The sequence below is a fragment of the Corvus moneduloides genome, chromosome 11, assembly GCF_009650955.1.
Source record: "Corvus moneduloides isolate bCorMon1 chromosome 11, bCorMon1.pri, whole genome shotgun sequence".
NCBI lineage: Eukaryota > Metazoa > Chordata > Aves > Passeriformes > Corvidae > Corvus > Corvus moneduloides.
The window spans coordinates 2,851,455-2,868,110 of NC_045486.1; the positions used below are offsets into that span (position 1 = coordinate 2,851,455).

Below are 16,656 nucleotides of genomic sequence, written 5' to 3' on the forward strand. Positions count from 1 at the left end.
CCCTTAATGCCACAAGTTTTAGTAGTCACTGAGCTTTCCAAAGCCAAAATAAAACTCAAAATGCCCTATTTTAACTTGCAAACCAAATATTAAAACGAGGCCAGTTGGAAATTTTGCTTCTTTCAGCAAGGCTCCAGTCCATGAACACAGGCCCACATCATCAGTCAGGGGAAATACCCAGTCCTGGAGAGCCCAACACTATTCCCAGTAGGTAAAACTCATCTCATCATATGCAAGGATTTTATTATTCCAGAAATTTTATTAGTTCTGTTCAGGACTGAGAACCTCCACTTCCTTCAGAAACCTTGGCAGAAACAGAACATCCTGGCAGCACCAGGTGTCCCTTTGCCAAGCTAAAAGGGAGATTGCTGCGATGGAAAATGACCACCATGCCCACACTTTCTGTCAAAACCAGCACAATTATTTTAATTATTATTATTTGTAGAAACATTTCCCCCAGTGCCACAGAGATGTGGGGGTGGGAGCCCCAGGGGGCACTCCTGCCCCTCCGAGACCTTTGACTTTGTTGGGATTTTGAGCTAACCCCAAGTTTTTAGCTTCCTTTCTTTCCTCCATCTGCATTCTCACTCCCTAATTAGCTTTAATTATAATGTGCATCATTAGCCTTTGGTCTTTTCCCCGGGTGCTCACCCATCCCTTGGGGAATGTGCTACTTTACTGAAGACAGCAGGGCAGGGGAGATTCACTGCAGAAAAACTCCCAGGAAATTTCACAGTCCCAAAAATTTCACTGTCAGAAAAAGTTAAGGTTTATTCAAAGCCCTTTTTGATGGAAAAAAGTGAGACTGGAGATCCCACAAACTTTTCTTGGCAGCTTCTGGGCCTTTTAAGTGACAGCTTTTCTCAGACAGTCAAACAAGAAAGTGCTCACTGCAGCCTCCCTTCCTCTGTGCAGTGTTTTGCCTCCAGACTGAATTAAATATTCTGCAAACTCTACTTTTTTGGAATGGCTTTCAGGAAAAGGGGTAAATTTTTAGATGAACCAATTAATTTAGAACATGGCTATTCTAATTAACCCTCCATGATTCAAAGACTGCTTATGCTGCACAGCTGCAAGCACACAAAAATATATTTATTCTAAAAAAACCCTTAGAAAATAAAGTTTCCTGTCTCAGTCCAAAGTTCATTTAACCTGCTGGAAAAGTACCACCAATTTGGAATGAGGTTTTTAGAGCAATTTGTATTATTTTTAGGAAAGATTATCTTAAAGCCAAGATTCTGAAAGACTCTTAAGAAGTCTAAAGCACCACTCGAGACCCGAGTCACAAAAGCTTTCTGCAGACAAAATTCTCATTACAATCAGCAGGGGTTTGCTCTCCTAATGAATATTTGAGTGAACTGATTGGAGTGCTCAGCTTTGGAGGTGGTTGGTGCACAAGATCTTCTTGACTCGATGATTTCCCTGCAATACACAGCACTGATCTCCTGGAAAACAGCAATTGTGGCTGGGCTGAAAAGGGTGGAAATGAGTGAAGTTCTACCCAAAGTAGCTCTCTGAAGTACAAATTGTTCTTACTTCAATGACACTGCTCAAAGCTCCCATCAAATAAATGATCCAATTGTTCTAACTCCTTCAAATAGCACAGACAGGCTGGAATTCTCACCCTCTTGTGCAAATAAACTCGGAGAAAAAGAAATTAAGGAGTTCTTGTCCTCTTAAAATCTGCCTTGATTCACAGCATGATAAAGTCGTGAACTCTCTGACATCCAGAGAGGCAATAAAGGGAAGCTGAGTTACAGTTTGCAATAACCAGATCCCATGCTGGAAGTTCTTCACAGGTCCTGTCACTCTCAGTGGATCACAACATCCATCCCTGGGTTTTAATGAACGAAGGACAAATTGCAGTTGTCCAATAAAAGCATTCTGAAAACCACGGCCGCCTGCGTTTGCGCACCACCCAAAATCCTCGGCGCGTAACGCGATGGCGCCGAACGTCACCACAGGTTTTACTGGTTCCAATAAAGCACTGAACTGCTGTAGGGTGATTTTAGGAGCCAGTGAGCTTTCAGACGTGCACTTCAGCAGTGGGACTTCGTGTCAGTCCATCCACTCCCGTGGATTTCAAGTGGCGTGAAAAATTGGGGTCAGATTCCAAACATGTTTTAACACCACACAGACCCTTGGGGGGATGCTCCTTAGGAATCATGCCCCTCATCCAAATTCCTGCTGAAGTGTTTTCAGCTCTGGCATCCTGGAATTGGCCACCTCTCCATGGGATATTCCAAGTGAATTCTGAGTCCTTCCCAGCCCACCCTTCTACACCCCAGAGTTCCACAATCGGCCAGTTTTGCCACCAAAGCCAATACAGAATACTTCTGTCTCCTCTTCATCCTTCTTCCTCACATCCCAGTTTATATCCTGTTCTCCTACAGCTGCTTTTGCTGGGCTATTTCATCAAGTGGATCACTAAAAACAACATTTCTGTAATTATATTTATTTAGTTTTACTTATTTAAATAGGTTGCTTCTCCAGAAAGGTCACTTAGCTTATTTCTCCTTTTTTACCCCATGAAACAGAAAATATTTTAGTACATTCTTCTATTTAAACAAGCACAGTAGATTAATTAATGTATTTAGTCTCTGGAAAACGCCTAAGTTCTGTCTAGCAGAAAGTGGCCATGAAATTTTCTGGGTTTTTTTCCCTTGTAATTAGGCATAATAATTAGCACAATAATGCCCTTGTTAACATCCCTAATTATATGCAACTAGTGCATCGATAGCTCCTAGAAGGAAGCTGGTTACCTTTCCCATCTCATGTGGACAAGGCTGTATCCCATGGGCACAGCGAAGCAGGATCCTGTGCTGAGCAAGGACGGGCTGCGGAGCCAGCCTGCCATGCAAATCAACCAGCAGAGCTCTCTAGTCTAACACAGCCCCAGCACCAAAACCATCCCTCGAGAAAGTCATGAAATAGCTCCCAGCCAGGCAAAACTAATGTTCAATAAACCCTCGACATCAAAAGCAGCACCAGCTTCTCCCAGCACTCAAGTTTTGCCACTTGTTCTTTTGGACTCATTAATCAGCTCCGGCCCGGCCGTGGGTTCTGCCTCGGCTCTGACGACATCAACTCGGGGACCTCTTACATTTTTACATTTTCAGTGCATGCTGCCCTGTCACCAAGCTGCTCAGGTTAGCTCTGCCGGGAGGCTGGCTCCTTCCAGGAATAGAAATTAATTAATCAGTGTATTTTCCGCCCCCGTGCCAGGAAAAACATCCCTGATTAAAACGCTGCGCTCAAGTTTTCGCAATCACTGCCGACACTGCTATTGATTAAATGGAAACCTTGTGAGCACTTACTCATTTTAGAGGTGGATTTATTTCATTCCTCTCAAGCTCCTTTGTTTTAATTAAAGGGTATGTTCTAGACACACTATTATTATATATTGAGAACACCTCTGTAAGCCTAAACCATCTTCGTGGAGAAAAGAGTGCTCGTAGATGATGGAAGTACTAATTCCCCAGTTGGAATCAGTCTGGAGAACAGCATGCCTTGGAGGCTATCACTGAAACTTGATGTGCAAGCTCCAAATCCACCTACAACGCTGCTTCCAGGCAGAAAAAGTGCCTCAAACATGGCTGTGCTGAGGAGTTGGGGCACCCCAAATAAATCCCACCGAGACTGCAAACCTGGCAGTCTTTGCATCTTACTTGGTTTGTATCACTTAAATGGAAATAAAGAAAGGAACAACCTTTCGGCCCCAGTCTCCATTAGTGATCCTCCTCATATGCTTGGCACACTCAAATTCCATATTATCCTTTCCACATCCCAAAGGACAGGACATCACACTTATCCCTACACCTTTTCATGTCTCACTGCTTTCCTTTGTATCTTTATGGAGACAAATGTTCACCAATTCCTTTTGAAAATACAAGATATTAATCCTCACACACTCCATTATAAGGAAATCATGCTAAATTAGCCCAGTAATTACAAACTGTGAATTATCTGGTCAGCTCTGATAGATGGGAGCTTGGAACACTCTTGACCTTAAATACCTCACACATCCCTCAGTGTTTTACTGATAGTACAATTGCATGGAATGTTGTGGGAAGCAGATTCCTATAAATGCACATTCTTTAGTTATTTTGCCATTTTTTCACTTACCAAAACCACACAACTCTTCTCAAGATGCCTAGAACACTTTCAAACCTCCATGTGCATAAATTAGTGGCGCTGCATAAGGCAGCCCTAATTTATGCACTCACTACGGACCCAATTAGTTCCTGTGTAGCAGAATGCCAAACAGATTTCCCTAATAAAGCAGAACATACAACATCCAATATTTATATAGAACACCAAGCTTTAACTCTGTCACTCTGTGTCACCAACTCCAGACTTTTAAAAAGGAATTCTGAATCAGCAGGGACACCTTCCATCATCCCAGGGTGCTCCAAGCCCCATCCAGCCTGGCCTTGGACACTTCCAGGGATCCAAGGACAGCCACAGCTGCTCTGAGCACCCTGTGCCAGGGCCTGCCCACCCTCACAGAGAACAATTCCTGCCGAATATCCAATTTAAATCTCTCCCACATGATGGAGGCTCTGTGATCTCACCCTCCTCCTGCACTGAGCAGCCCCTTCCCCTCTGTGGGCAGGAGGTGCTACCTTGGTGTCAGACAGCTGTCAGGGACTCAATATCATGATTATTCTCTTGTTAACATTTTAATCTCCCCCAGCCCAGCTGGTTTCATTCCTTGGCTAAGGCTGAGACATGCCCGAGTGCTCACAAGTTGAGGCTCCATCAGGAGAGCTGAGACTGACGTGAACTGGGAGAAAAAAGCCCCAAACCTGGTGATGACATTTGTGCCTCTGATATTTCTCGCTCATGTTGGGAAGCAGAAACCCTGCCAGACATCTGTGTGCTGTGTGATTCTGCCTCAACCCCTCTCTCTGCATTTATAACCTACTTGAGGCATCTCCCACGTATTTATTTTGTCAAATTTTGGCTGCCCCAGTGCCGAGAGCATCACGGAGGGCACCAGGGACCACATCAAGTTGGTCAAATCCTGGGAAGGTTTAACTGTGCTCAGGTTTGCACAGTTAAATCTCAACCAAAATATTGACATAAAGCAATGCTGTGTGGATAACCAACACCAGTGTAAACCAGCTTTTGTCTGTGAAGTGGAGCAGAAACTGATAAAGAAATCAAGAGAAATGGGGAACTGCTTCCCTGCATCCTCTGTGAGAAGAGTAATTTAAGATACTGCTGTCCCACATGAAATATGCTTACAGGGGCTCTGAGCAAAGCCATGCCTGATGTACAGTGGCAGGATGAAGTGCACTAAGTCACTTCACATGACAAACAAATCATTTTTCACCCTTCAGGCATTTCTTTCAAGCAGATTAATCAAAATGAGCCATTTTGATTTTCATGGATATCTGAATTAGTTTAACTCTTTTTCCTAACAACCTCTATTCAAGGCTCTTATAAGAAAGTTTAAATTATTATATAAACATTTTAGAGCAGAATAACAAAAAAAAAAAAAAAATCACATTATTTTTACAGCTCTAATAAGAATCCAGATGGGTAAAATGATCCACCTGCAATACAGTGCACCTGCAATATCCAATGAGGGCTCACATTTTGCATCCCACAAATCCCTTCCAACCCAAAATGATGCAAAATCCTGGGAAAAAACCACGCATATTTTTGCCCAGGTATGTTTTGGTTTAAGTGTACAGCTCTGCAATGAAGTTTGGCGTTCTTTAAGCAGAGGGCAGTATTACATCAGGAAATGGTTATTAAAGTTACCTGCTGCAGCGCATGAGATGACAGCACTGCAGTTTAACAGACATATTCCAGGTAACTGATTTTATGGGTATATAAAGTTTCAGAAACTACATCTATATTCAATTATGACAGAAAATTATAGAAAGAGAGCGCTGCAGCCTCCTCCCACACTTTGCTAAGAGTAAAAAAACCTTCATGGCAATCCATTATTTGACTTTGGCCAAGTCCCTTTAATCCCAGGACCTTTACCCTTCTCTCTTCATTGTATAGCCAAATTAGCAGTTCATGAAATATAAATATAACTGCTACTCTATCCATTTATCCTCTAAATCCACGTGTTCTCCCATCCTTCCTGGACCTGGCAATGCAATCCACTAACAGGAATAACTCCTCTGAGTACCCTTTGATGCTCTGGTCCTCCTGGCTCCTGTAATTCCCAAGCACTCTGCTACTGCTGCCCCTCTTAATGGCAAAGTGGGAGCTGAAAACCCAGCTGGGAGATAACATTCCCCAGCAAAGGCTCAGCCTGAGAACTTTTCCTCCTGCTTTGACATTTGTGTAACATTCAGAGGCCTCTTGCTCACACAGAGCTGTTCTTCTCCACCAGCCAAGCACTTCAGATGGGAAGAATTATCTATTCCCCGCTGACATCTTCCACTAAATGGAACATTTAATTAATTTGGTCCTAGGCCAGTCTGATCTCTTTTGCTCGCATGAAGACGAACACAACTTGTAACTCTCTGGCACCGTTTCTTCTCCTCCTCCTCCCCCTCAAAAGGAACTTTAGTTGTTTACAGAATAGATACAAGAAAATCCAAGCTGGTACAGTGACACATCATTAGTTAAAAATACACCACAGCATAAAGAGCTTTAGTGCCGAGAGCGCATCGGAATGCGGAATTACACAAAAATGGCTTAGGAAGGGAAATGAAAGTCATCTGGAAAGTGGTGATTTCTCCTGCTACGGGCTGGAACAGAACAAAAAAGACTGCAAGCACTTTGTGTTACTGCAGAAAGCCAACTTTAGTGCAATTAACCAAGTTGAAAATGCAGTATAAAGGGTTATAAAAATACTTGACATGTATCTCTAAAATGCAGGTGGTAAACACAGGGTGGCTGGTGGGGGGAAAGGTCTCAGAAGAGAAATAGCAAACCCAACTCCACAAGTGCAGATCCCTGGCCAGAGCCAGCATAACCAGCAAAGACAATGTAATCTGTGACTTGCAGCAGGTTGCAGGAAGCACTGAAGACTGAGACATGGAAATGCAGCAGAGATGACAGGAGCTCCTGGGGAGATCCCCTGTGCAAAGCCCAAAGCCAGCGAGCCCGCGCTGGGTCTGAGGGCCACACGCGATGAGCTTGGACTGCAGGCACAGAGCACAGCATGGGGAGGGGGCTGAGCCCAGCTCCACAGCTCAGCTCCAAACCACAGCAACTTCCAGAGCTGAGCAATTCTCTACCCAGACAGAAACAGCACAGCTCCTGGCTGAGGTTGCTGGCGATGCTGCCTCATGACCCCAGGCTGCTGGGGACTCTCAGCAGAGAGCCCAGGTTCACACCTCAGAACAGAAATATGGGCAGAGACCCTCTGAAATAAACCACTTACACCTTGGTTTGAAATAGAGTTCAGACTAAAACAATTAATTGAAAATCAGGAGGTGAAATGTAATCAGGTAACAGCATCTCTACAACACCTGCAGAAAGGTCTGGGTTGGAAGGGACTTTAAAGCCCATCCAGTGCCACCCCCTGCCATGGGCAGGGACACCTTCCACTGTCCCAGGGTGCTCCAAGCCCTGTCCAGCCTGGCCTTGGGCACTGCCAGGGATCCAGGGGCAGCCACAGTTCCTCTGTGCCAGGGCCTCCCCATCCTCACAGGGAAGAATTTCCCCCTCATTGACCAATCTTCCTCATCTTCCATCTACTGACATTGGAGTGAGGTGCTCCCAAGAACACCCAAGGCACTTGGAACTCTTGAATTCAGAAGATGAGACAGTTTAAGATCTTGATGCATAAAAAGAAATGATGAACAATATGTTCCTGTAGCTGTATCAAAAGGGATTACCAATATGAGTTTGTCAATAGTGGGGGCTCGAGTTCCAGGAGTGTAACAAAGCACAACCCACTGCAGCTTCAGTGCTGCCAAAGAAGTCACCAAGAAAAAGTCAAAGAGATGCTCTAGTGACATTTTAAAGGGAAAAAAACCCCAGAGGTAGCTCCAATCATTAGCCTCTTATGAGGTGTTTTCATTCTAAGATAACAAACTGTGGCAAAACCTAAATAAAAACAAAAGAAAATCAGGACACATCTGTTCAGCATGAAAACAGGTTTTTTTTTTTTTTTCCCTGTCTGCTTCCTGTGGAAGAAAAAAGACTTCAAGGACTGGGCTGAAGATAAGATCTCCTGTATCAAAGCAGGTGAGACAGTAGAATTGTGATAATTCTTGTGGAATGAGAGGAGCGAAGATTAAGAGGAAAATGAGGAAATAAAAGATTTTTAAACTACTTTGAAATAGGGCACCACAAAGCTGATCCAAATCCCCATTAACTTCAGCAGTGCATGAAATGCAGTTTACTGCCTGTATGGCTCCACGTTCTGGAAATTCCAACAGCGGGCAGTTAAACTCTTGAAATACACGGATTCCAGGAGGGACAAGCACCACACAACTCCTCATGCTCAGAGCTGGCAAGGAGTCAGGAGCACAAAGGAAAGCACAGATCCAATAGGAAGAGGGACACAGGAAAGAACTGATGGCCAGGAGTTGTTTCGTGTGAAGAGGAATGAAAATAGCAGCCGCGAGACTCACGGGATAACTCCTAAAGGATTTAGAAGTGGCGAGGGAGCTGATGTGGTGAGAATAGAGCAGAAGGAATTACAGACTGGAGACAAAAAGTGAGTCACATTCCAATTCCTTCTTTATGCCACATGGTGTATTGAGGACAGCTGCCACTCAGTAAGTACTAAAATAACATTTTACTAGAAAACTTTGAGCAGGGCAGTTGTACTACATCACCCTTCCAAATTCAACAAAAACCACCAGCACTTGCAACAGGGTATGTGAAGATTAACATTTTAAAAGAGTATTAAGAGAAATCAAAGCAAAAATGTATTTCCAAGTAAGGAGGTAAAGGTGTTGCTCTTAAAATGGTCCAAACAGGAACAATGATCAGTTTGAATGAATTAAACAAACCAAACCCAGCTTCTGTTCCTTCTCAATAAGGATAACTGTGATCCTAGGAAATTAAGACTCAAAATTCAAAGAAAAACCAAACTTCAAAATTGACCCTAAGGAATATTTCTCCTTCCTTCAGTTGGCAGATGGATCCTTTGAAGCAATGCAGCCACGTACCAAACACTTCCAGAGAGGCAAGGGGTGCAAAGTTTCACCTAAAACCAACATAAAGACAGAGCAGGGAAACACTTCTTGAGCGAGTCACATTCCATCACCTTTCTGCAGAATCACTTCTATAATATTTTTACTGATAATCAAAAGGGTGACAAAATCAGTTCTAGCAAAGATTAGACTGAATATTTTAATCTGCAAAGCAAAGATTAATAATCCTCATTCCAGATTTCTTGAAGAACCTTCATTTCTGTTTGAGTTGTTTATTTCGAGATAGCAGATCTTTTAAAAAGGAGGAGTAAAATCAAAGTGTGCCACAGTGCACCATGAGGGCCTGACAGCATCAGGTATTTCATCCAGACATTGCTTTAGTTTGGGATTACCTAATTTTTAGCCACATTTCTCAGTATCACAGAATCCCAGAATGGTTTGGGATTGGAAAGGACCTTAAATCTCATCCAGTTCCACCCCACCATGGGCAGGGACACCTTCCACTGTCCCAGGCTGCTCCAAGCCCCATCCAACCTGGTGTTGAATCTGAGCAAAGAATTCAATGGCACTGGTGCAGTATCAAACCTGGCAGCAATAATTCCATGTGCCACAATTCCAGCACCCAAACAAACCTCCATGTTTGCCAAATTAGCATTTTTTGCCTTATGAGGACATGGGTTAAGGGGCACGAGAGATGCACAGTCAGTACACCTCATTTCCATCTGTAAAGTAAATGTTTAATATTCCAGGAGTCAGAAATTAATTTCCTAAATGTTAATTGATGCTATTTCAAATCGCTGAGGGCACATTGAAGGCATTCCAAATAATTAACGCAAGATTTGATAGCAAAGAAGCCATTTCAGTAATGGTCAGAGGCATGGCCATTCCTCCCGTCCCACCTGCAGCAAGAAACACTCACTGAAAGCCAAGTAAAATGGTGGCATTGAATCTGACTAAAATCCCACCATCTCCAACCTGACTGTGTCCTTCACTTGAGGACAGAGCTGCTTTTAGGGATGATTTTTTGGATTTGCACCGTGGACATCACAGATGACACAAGTGGAGGCTGTTCAAGCCCCTCAGCCCCTCACAAGCACATCCTTAAATAACTAAAATTATGAAATAATCCAAATAATTTGAAGGAAAAAATAATGCCCAGGCAGCATTCCCACAGGGTCTTCCTCTTCCAGCCTGTAGGATAAAGTACAACTCTTGCCTCAGATAATCTATGAAAAAGTGTCAATGCCTGAAGAGTGAGCAGCAATCCAAACTCCGAGGTGTGCAGGGGAAAACACATCTGTCTGGGAGGAAATGGGGACTCTCCTACTGCAGCACTGTCACTCTGGCATTTTTCAGGAGCTCTACACTCACTTAAGCACCCCTTGAGGCAGCAGGCACCACAAGATCCGGGATGACGGATGTTCCATCTCCAACAGCAAATCCTACTGTGATTTTAATTGAATTGCAGCAGCCATTTTATTTTTTTCCAGAGCCTCTCGACTCTCTATTTCTTCCTTGCTGCCAGTGATTCAGCAGTTTATTCCTCACTGCACTAATCCCTCCATAAGACAGTTTCTCATTCCTTTCAAGCAGCGCTTGTGACAGCAGGTACCCATAGCTTTGGTGTTTGGGGCTCTCCCTTTTTTTATTAAACAGGAATTTATCTCAGACACGCTTTGGCTTCCAGGCTCCACCACTTTTCCAGCCATGAGAAGTCCTCACACCGTACTGGGTCCATTCTCTCTCTCAGCTCACCTGATGACAGCGTTGCAGGAATTAAAAAAGGAGTCAGAGAAATGGAAACCTGGAGCCCAGAGGATCAGAAACAGGCAGTGACACCTGGAACCTAAGCCAGGTGTGAAATGCTCTTCAGAATACCTGGAAAATAGATGTTTGCCATTTGCGGGGGACTCCACAGAAGTGCCAGCTGGCTATTTGAGTTACTCACCTAAAAGGTGCAGAAATTCCATTAACAGGAAAAAAAATAATAGGGAAAACAAACTGCCAGGACCCACCTGTGCCAGAACTCTCAGCAACTCCTATCATTCAATAACACCTTGGAACCCAGGCTGGCACATCTTGACCCAGCTATTTAAGCAGAGGCTTAAAACTCAGCCTAGCAACTCTTTATTGCAGTAATGAACAGTTTAAAAACACCATAATTGCTTCTGACCATAATCATCCAACAGCCATGAGCTGTTTGTGTCAGAAAAATTAATCCTCAAAGGGTGACCCTCATGTCCACAACATGTCCTCAGTCATGGAGAGTGACTGATAAGTTATTCCAAGCCGGTCCACAGAACCACTGGCAGTGGCATTTTATCATCAAAGCTCCTTTGCCCTTAATCAAAGGCTAATTCAACATGAAATCCTTAAATATGGGCTGTACCACAAGATAAAGTTGGCAACCTTGAAAAGGCTGGGAAATAGCAATTTGCACACACAAACACAAGATTTAGAGCTCCCATCATAACCTGCCTCATCAATCACGAGCAGCAGTGGCTTTAACAGGACTATTTCCAGAGTATATTAAACTTCACGACATCTTAACCTTCTTGTAAGGCCACAATAATCTCTTTTACAATATCAAACAAGTGCAGAAGGGCAGACTTGCTTTGTACCAAAGTATTCCTCGTGTCAGATTTCAGAATTAACAGCCCTGCTGCCTCACCAGACATTCCTTGGGGTCATTTCAGCCCCATATTCCTGCTCAGGGAACACAGACAACACATCTCACACATATTCTGAAAGGAAATACTCTGAAATGCTGGAATGAGGCACATCCCTTGAGCTGTTACCTGGTAATTTCCTGTTCTTCCAAAATCTGTTTGCAAGGAAAAGATGTGGCCAGGCACCTGTGACTGAACACAACTTTATCCTAAGTTTTGTTCAAATATTCATTGTGATCTTAAGGTGAAAAGGCAAGGCGTGAGGACTCCAACCTAAATATTACTCAAAGAATTAGGAAAAAACCAAACCCAAATACCCCAAATCTCGAGCAAAACGCAGACTCTGCAATAATTAATTACAATCCAGCTTCTACCAAAAAGTTGCCATTTCACTCTGCTGCAAATTAGGATGCTGTCTTTCAGCTCCAACTTCACAGCTCATCCTCTGACAAACACAACCTAAACCACCATAAAATGGCAGTTTTGGTGATTCAGGTTATCAAACTACTTTAAAACAACTGATTCTGCTTTAATTTGTGGGGTTTTTTGGGTGGCACGAGGAACCCAGCTGATAAGGGGAGAAGGAAGCGGCCAAGGGAAGGGGTGGCAGAGAGGCACAGAAGGTGAAAAGCGGGAGAAGGGAATCAGGCTGGGAGGGAAGCGGGAGATAATAAAGAAGGGAAGAAAGGACACAGCCGATTTTCAGAGGATTAGGAAAAGAGTAGGAGGACATGGTGGCAGCCACATCTGACAATGAGGAGCCAGGGAAGGAAGACAGGGACCCTGGGAAGCAGAAGGATGCCTGGAGATCACAACCAACCCTTGTCTTTGAAGGAGGGATCTAAAAATTCCATGTTGGAGGCGGTGAAGTGTCTATCCAAGTAATCCTCTTACACACTGACCCCCAGCACTTCCAGCTGAGCCTGTTCCCACCTGGAATGAGCGGCAGAGCCAAGCAGCCAAGAGCTGCCAGACACAGTCACACACCAGGCAAAGGGGAAGCTGCCAGTGCTCAAAACCTGTCCCAATCTTGTCAAACCATGCCCTAAAACCAGCTGCTTTTCAGACTCTCTTCATCAGAATCTCCTTTTCCAGAGCTCTCACCCAACACATTCAGTTTTAAGACATTTCTCCAGCACAGCTGTACATTGTCTGCTGGTAATAATTCTAATTAAAATTACACTCCAAGCCTGGTTGTGGAATATAAAGCCCAGATGCTACAAACTTGAAGAGGACTGTTGGCCTGTCACTGTTTTAATTAGCTTGACAGGTAATCAAGTAGAATTCTGTAGTTATACCACCACAATGCACAAATGTTTCCTTTCAAATCCCCACTTCTGGACTCACTTTGGTCAACCACAGCCAGTTTTGAGTCACAAGCCCAGAAGCAAAAGCCCAAACTTGGCTTCCTCAGGGAGGGCCTGGCTTTGACTCAGCAAGGCCCACGTGCTGCTGAGGAGCGTGGGATAGAAACTCCTGTCCTCCCCCAGAGATGAAATATGTATAAAAGCTGAATCTGCAGTCCCGAAATGTGTCATTTTGTCAAGTACAGCAGAGTGTGTGACCACTCTCCCCTAAAAAACGCGCTGTGCTTGCTCTTTGAGAGCACGACACTGGATCCCAAGGCTGGCTGCCACTGGGGCAGGGGCAGACTTTAGACACACAGAGTTCACTGCTCAGGACACCTCAGCAGCTTGGATGACATGGCTGTTCCCACTCCCCAAGAGCCCAATTCTGCCTTGTGGTGCCATTCCCAGACCTAAACATCCCACAGCGCATCGCTGACCTTTGAACAGTTCACATTCACCAAGAGCTTCCCCACACCAGCTTTTATTTCAAATCCCCCTTCACTCCCAGTGCCAGAATGGAGGCATTTAACCCAAATTCCAGTCACATCCCCACTAATGAGGAGTGTTTACCCAATATATTTAGGTGTCTCTGTAAACAGAAAGCAATTTCCACCCTCCTGTCTGGGGTGGTGTCAGCATTTGCAAGCCATTACCAGCGTGCACAGAACTGTCTGCTCCAGTCCTTCGCACTTCCTATCAAACTGGCATTTAAGGATTTGGAATGCAGAACACAAGGCTGCAGCCTAAAAATAATATCCTGAGATTTGATCCTGCACTTCTTATTCAGGCTCAATTAATCAAGGTTGCCTAACTCTTCAGAAGTACTTTTCATCAGCAGATTGAAAACACTTCCCACATGAAATGGGGATCAGCATCTCCTTTTTACTGTGGGGAGCCTGAAAATGAGATTTCACCTGAGAAGGAGCTCTGAGGCTAATTTAGGAGTACTGTCCAAAGGGATGAGGAGTCCATTATTCAAAGTTATCTTTTATATTAAGAAATAAGCTTTTCCTTTCAGACCACTAGAAAGACTAGGAAGTGATCTATCACAGAATTTATCATGCTGTCTTTGAAAACCTCACAACCAAGATAGCACATTCCAAAAGAGCCAGGCTGAATATTTACTTGACCTCCATCTTCAGTTTTCATTGTGAACACCACCCAGGACCACGGAGAAACTCCCAAGAATTAAGAAATTAAATATTTTTGTCAGAAACCATCTGTAGTCTCTCTGAACAGACACAGTAATAACATCTGAAACTGAGACATGGCTTATTTTTCAATAACTGCAAGCTCTGAAAACATCTTGTTCTCCTTTGGAAACAACATAATTCATGCTTAAAAGCGCGTTGGAAAAAACCCCCTCAAGATAATTTCAGGTTCTATAGAACAAAACCCACCTCTCCACTAACAATATTGATTCCCTTTGACATTCAAACTGAGAGGCCATTAAGAAAATTTGAGTTTCAGAAACAACACAGGTATTTTGACTAATTCAACTGCAGAGCCAATCATTCAATGATTAATTAAACACCAATTTTGAAAATCTCTTGAAAGAACAATAAGAGCCTAACCAGAAAAAAAACCCTGAATCATTACTGATAACAAGATATCAATATCCTTTCATAAAAGATTCATTCTGTAACTTCCATATATCCTGCTAAATATATATAAATTACAATTTTCCATTTACAGTAATAGCTGTAGGCAAACTGTTCCACATTTTCCACAAGCCTTCCATTGTAGAATTGCATAAATGCAACACATACACCCCTAAGAACTTAAATGCACACTTACATATTCTTTTAAAAAGGAAAAATCGAAACCCCCTGCCAGGGCACAGAGAAACTCCAGGGCAGATTCTTTACAGCACAAACAGTGCAAAGAAGATTCTGACATTCAAATTAACACCAACACATCAGAATTAGGATGAAAGAATTGTTACCTTCTCCAGCGCATGATATGCAGACTTCAGTCAAATTTCCAATACCTGAAAGGAGAAATTCAAATGCAAAGTTGGTTATACTGATGTTTTACAACACTAAATTAATTCTTGTTGTAGTTAATTTGTTTTGCAGAGAAAGAGGCCGCCTTGGATTACTTTGATTTGCTATTTTCAAAGTGCCACAAGACAAAAGCAGTAACCTGTTCAGATCCTTTTCCACTGCTTGACTCAGCTCCCCCCATCCATGAGGGCTCTTCTCCACAACCCCCACCAGCCTTGATGCTCCATTCTCCACACCCTGGGGGTTCAGCCTTTCCACCTGGGACTACTCAAACCTTGTGTTTTCCACCTCCGACTTCACTAAAGGCTGGAACTTTCACTGATAACTCAGTGCAGCTCTCAGCCAGCAACAAACCAACCTAAACCCCACAAAAAAGGCTGAAGCAGAGCCATTTCCCATTAAATCACCTAAACCACGTGCTAATAACATTTTAAAAAATAGGAAAAAAGGGAAGCTTGTTCAGTACGTGCTTTAATCATAGAGCTTTCGTATGTTTGGTAGCTGGGGATGGGGCACGCAGGGAACATATGGCAGATGGAGATGATGTTTATGAAGCCAGAATTCAGCGAGCACCAGAAATGCAGCAAAAATAATATAATATAAGGAAATACAAACTTTTATTTTTTTGCACTATCAACACATCCCAGATAAGAGAGGCAGAAAATGAAGCCTGACATTTTGCCTGAAGATAAGCACCCATTTCCTGGGCTGTAGCTTGGATTCCAATTAGATATGAGGAAGTCATGACCAGAGCACACCCCTGCTCCTGTAATGCAGTTGCTACTGAAGTCCCAGGGAATCCCTGAAAATCAGATATTGAGAAGAAATTCCTCCCTGTGAGGGTGGTGAGGGGCTGGGATGGAATTCCCTGAGAAGCTGTGGCTGCCCCTGGATCTCTGGAAGTGTCCAAGGCCAGGCTGGACGGGGCTTGGAGCAGCCTGGGACAGTGGGAGGTGTCCCTGCCATGGCAGGGGTGGGATGGGATGATCTTTAAACTCCTTTCCAACCCAAACCAGTCTGGCATTCTGTGGATACAAAAGGCTTCTACACCACATTCTGTACTGGGGAATTGCATCCCTGGTAGTCTAAAGGGATATTTTGCCTTCATGTATCATGGATGTACCACTCCCATCCATCAGCAGCTTTTAGCAAGGCCGTGGGTCTGACATCTCCCAACCTGAGAGTTCCACTCACGGACCAGCTCCCTCTGGTTTGCACAGCTCTATTTTCCACCTGGATGTCCTAGAGGGAAGAGCTTCCTTCTAGTTCAGGAGACCTGGATAGGAACAGGTGGGATCCAGCACCAGCCCTTGGTCTGGGAAAGCTTTTCCATATAAAAACAGGCTCGAGGCAGGCAGAGCCAGATGGAGCCCCACTGAAGTGAGCACAGCGCTGGGGAGAGCGGGTAAATATTTGACATTCAGAGCTACACTAATTAGACATCAAGAAGAAACGAAAGGTTTTGTACCAATCAAAATATTACTCTATTTACTGTAACTGTTCAACTCATCACTTCAGTCAGGGAAAGTTTGGGAGAACAACTCGCACA

The 16,656-nt window shown here is 43.7% G+C and overlaps 1 protein-coding gene across 3 annotated transcripts in view; it reads right to left on the bottom strand.

Annotated features, from left to right (window-relative positions):
* CNTN4 (contactin 4) overlaps positions 1–16,656 on the bottom strand; it is a 270,420-nt gene that overhangs the window by 220,250 nt on the left and 33,514 nt on the right. For all 3 annotated transcript variants that reach the window (XM_032120664.1, XM_032120665.1, XM_032120663.1), the window contains exon 2: positions 15,047–15,091. The gene's annotated coding sequence lies outside the window, so the exon portion shown is untranslated. The remainder of the gene's footprint in view (positions 1–15,046; positions 15,092–16,656) is intronic.